The sequence below is a fragment of the Arachis ipaensis genome, chromosome B07 (assembly GCF_000816755.2).
Source record: "Arachis ipaensis cultivar K30076 chromosome B07, Araip1.1, whole genome shotgun sequence".
NCBI lineage: Eukaryota > Viridiplantae > Streptophyta > Magnoliopsida > Fabales > Fabaceae > Arachis > Arachis ipaensis.
In genome coordinates, this window is record NC_029791.2 from 28389710 (window position 1) to 28394295 (window position 4586).

The following is a 4586-nucleotide window of genomic DNA, read 5'->3' on the forward strand; positions in this document are numbered from 1 at the left end:
AAGATTGGACCGGACGGACCGAACCGATTGAACCGGACCAAACTGGGCTGTCGGTCCAACCGGACCCACACTTTAAATGAGCCCACGTTCCTTTTCTTCTCCATTTTGGCTGCAGCAACGTGAAGCACACAGGGAGAGAAAAGAACGCCGAAACCCTTGCGGCAAATTTCAATTCGCCGTAGCTCCTCCGTTCGAGCTCTGATCGCCGCACCATTTGCGGCCACGCGTCCACCGCGTCGAGCTCTATGTTTCTACCGGAACAATTTCATAGGTAAGCCCTTAAATATTCTCAGCCACTCTTTTCTCCCAATTTTCGAAATTTGAGAAGGAATGTTGAATTTCTTTGATTTCTGATGTTTTAGGATCCAATTAGCTTGAGGGAAACGTTTACTCTTACTTATGTGAAGCTTGGGTAAGGTGAGGATACGATAATTCTATTTTATATTTTATTGAATTTGAGCTTTGAGTATTAAATTGGATATATATGTGTTATGAATGTGTATTAGGTTATGAATAAATAATTGGAGCTTGGAATTGTGGATATTGGAACTTGGAGGAAGCTGAGCCTAGTGTTTATTGAATTCTGGAAGGGCTGTGTTTGTTTTGGAAGGGCTGTGTTTATTATAATTAAAGTGCCTTGATCGTTACGTGGGAATCGGCCAAGGTATGGTTTAGGTTTCTTGCATTTAATATATAATGTTCTGTGAAAACTTAGGCTAGATGACCATAGGATAAGTTGGAATGCAGGTGTATATTTAATGTTTAGTAATAGGTTGATGAATATGCTTGGTTTGGTTTGGTGACTTATTTGTAAGATGATATTGGTGGCTAATTGGATCTTTGAAAGGATATGTGATTGAATTGTTGATTATATGGCTATATTTTGGTTTGGTTGAATGATGATTGATGAAAAGATATGGAGATTGTTGAGGATTATTGTTGGAAATTTGGATTGGTGGTAGAAGGTTTGAAAATAATTGGAATGAAAATTTTGAATGAAAAATGAGGTATTTTGTGTTAAAATCCTAGGATTTGTGAACTATGATTTTTAGTTGAATTTTGGTTGTTGGATTTGAATATTGTATGAGTATAATTGTTGATCTGAGGTAGATTTATTGTGGTGATTGTTATGATGATGAGGAAGGGTATGTTGAATTGGAAAGAATATAGGTTTGGACTCAAAAAGGGTGGCAAAGTCCGAGTTTTAGAGAAGATGCTGCCGAAATTTTATAAAAATTAGAGATGTTGTTTATATGATTATTTAAAAAAATTTAGATTCAAAGGTTATGTGGTTTGATTTTGAGTTATTAAGAAAATGAGAATGTTTTAAGTTTGATTCATTTAGAAAAGAATAAATTATGTTTTGAATTGGAACTATTGATGGACGGAATGGGAGGTGTGATAATGAAGGATAAGGATTGAATATGATTGATGTATGATGATGAATGAGTTGCGATTGAGAATGATGTGGATGTTAATGAATTATAATTGAATTATTTACATGGCTTATGAATTTGAATGATCTGAGACACGAGATTCCCTGGATAAAGTGTCATGGCTTGCCATCACGTGTACCAGGTTGAAAACTCGATACTCTGTTGACCCTACGACGTAATTGTGACCGGGCACTATATAAATTCCCGGGAATGTTACCCCCATTGAGCAATATTGATTATTCGAGATAAAGCTATACATAGACTCTTGGGGATGCACGTCAGGGGACAGTCTAAGTACAATTCAGACTTGTCGGGCTGGCTGGATAACTGACAGATGAGCCTCATCAACCATAGGACAGGCATGCATCATATGCATAATACTTGAATTACTTGCTTGTGCTTTAATTGGGTGTGCCTATATGTACTTGCCATGTTAAATGTGTATTTGTTACCTGTAGTAATTGTAACCTTCTTGTACTTGCCTTTATCTGTTTATTTGTCTGTGAAAATGCATGATGGAGTTGGAGGTACGGAGGAATGGCAGTATGGGACTTAGATTTTAAGGTTAAGTTAAGTTAGGTTTAAATATTCTTAGAAAACCACCTCTTATGGCTTCTATTTAATACTTTAAGCTCTACAATATGAGTGTCGGCGTCCTAGGATTGTCTTTGGCATTCCCAGGACCTTATATATTATGTGTGTGGCACCTTTACCATACTGAGAACCTCCGGTTCTCATTCCATACTATGTTGTTATTTTTCAGATGCAGGTCGAGAGACATCTCGTTAGGTGTCTGGACTCTTGAAGCGGAGTGGTTATTGGGTAGTTTTGCTGTACAGTGATGTATATATGTGTAGTTAGTTTTCTCTCCATATAACTTGTTCTTTTTTATTCTCTTAGAGGTTTATGGAGAGGCAGGATTGTGTATATGAACTTTTGGGTTTTGGATATGTATATATGTGTATATATTCTCCGGCTAGTCTTGACTTTGCAGGCTGAGTCAGGAGCTCGTTATTTTGTATCATTGACTCTCTGTTCCTGTTTTGGATTGCTTTACACTTGACAGCTGTAGCTTTCTTAGCACGCAAGTTAACTCATTTCTCGAGCATTGCGCTTTTATTTCGCGATTTTTATTTCCTCTATTCTTCAAGGCTCCTAGCATATTATAATTCTTCTACTATTATATTTTTGGGTGATCCCTAAAAGGTTAATAGGATGTTTAGCCTTGGCAATGCGTGTGGTGAATTGTGCTAGAAAGCTACGCGTTATGTCTGAGAAGATCGTAATGAACCCTTGCAGGAGCGCATTGAACCACCGGATTGCCAGTCCCGCCAAGGTCACAGGGAAAGCACAACACCTAACCACGTTGCCAACACCTTCGAGGTTCATCCTGGCCTAAAAAGCCGTCAGGTGTTCCTGAGGGTCTTAGGTTCCATCATATTTCATGTCCGTTGACTTGTCAAAGTGTTTCGGCAGCCGGACCTTGAGGATGGAAGGGTGGAAAGGGGTTGCACCCACGATTATGGGGTCTCGTTGCCTTCTCAGCCTCTCTCTGCTTTCGCCTTGACCTTCTGACCCATCATGGGACGAGCGAGATTGAGCTTCTGCTCTACGCCTGATACGGTTCCTCCGAGGGCTTCTTCCCCAGGCATCCGATCTCTTAGGGGGAGATCGGGTACGGGAGTGGCTCGGGCTGGGTCGGTAGCGATCTTTGGCCGCTAGCTCCCTCTCGAGATTTTGCATCCGGTGGCGCAATTCCTGCATAATCTTTGCGTTGTCATCGCCTGTACCCCAAATGGGCGCCTTTCATGAGAGCTGGAAGGAGGGTCGTTCCTACGAGAGGGGGTTCTCATGCGCTCGTGAGAGGAAGCCACGGAGGCTATCCTGCTCATCAAGTGAGTTCCCTCCTCCTCGCGCACTTCCTCCTCCTACTCATCGACCGGGCCCAACAGAAAATCCATTCGCGCCAGTCCCCACAGACGGTGCCAATGTTCGTTTGCTCGGTTCCCGAACGGATCGGATCTACTGGATATCACGGAGCGGTGGGTGCTGGAAGCTGGATCTGGTCGAACTCTGGGAGTGAGGGTCCTCCGAGTAGGTGGTGTGAAGAGGAGGTGAGGCCACCTACAAAAGGACTCCGACGCTCAAGTCAGTGTCCGTACAAGAAGTGGCAATTAGGGTTAGAGTAGGTGACGTACCTCTGAAGAGGAGTAGGGCTCTCCCCTTATATAGTCTGTACTGGAGTGGGTCCCACGCGGACAGACCCTCTTTCTTGGAAGTTTCCTTCTCAGCTATCTAGGTTCATGCAAGGGGAAAGGGGTGTGTGACATTGGGGTCACGCCCCGGCTCGGGTTCGGTAACCCATCGGGTCGGTCGGACGTCTAGACCCGAATTTTTTATCACTGTTGGGCTGGACCGGAACACAAATAAAATTTTAAAAATGTGATAAAATAATTTATATATTTTATTTTTATAAATTTTAAAGATTTTAACGTAATAAAAAAATTTAAAGATAAAAACGTCAAATACAAAATTTCTTACTCTTAAAAATTATATTGCGTGCAATAAAAAATAGTTTCGCAACACTATAAAATTTCTTTCTATCGAGTGAATACTAGTTTAACACCAGAAAATAATAATACCATACCAATACATATATAATAAAATCTCAAATTGGTCTCCCAAACTTCTTTGAATGATTATTATTTTAATCCTTAATTTTGTTTATAAGCAATTGGCCTAATCATTTCATAAACTTGCAAAACCAAATATTAAAAGAAGAAACTGTTTTGTCTCAGTTTAAAAATTCAAAGGCTAACAAATAATAACGATAAGATAATTACTAAAAAAATTTTGGAAACCAATATAGGTTTTTTATTAAACGAATACACATATAATAAGTCAAATGCTGGATTTGTTTTCTTAATTGTGCTATCTCTGGCAAGCCGCTAAGTCTAAGTGTCTCTCTTAAGATTCTGACCGAAGAAGAAAGTTACTCCCAAATGAACCAATTAGTTTTAATAAGATAAGATGATCAATAATGGCAACAAAAATTATAACCAAAAACAACGCATTACGTTTGGTGTTTATAACTTTATATATAAAGTGAGGAATGATCAAATAGGGAATACATAATCAAATTGTATATAG

The 4586-nt window shown here is 39.8% G+C and overlaps 1 long non-coding RNA gene across 1 annotated transcript; it reads left to right on the forward strand.

Annotated features, from left to right (window-relative positions):
• LOC110264541 lies at positions 393-2247 on the forward strand. Its single transcript, XR_002350719.1, has 3 exons — positions 393-417; positions 507-664; positions 2200-2247. It is a non-coding gene; the product is annotated as an uncharacterized LOC110264541 (long non-coding RNA).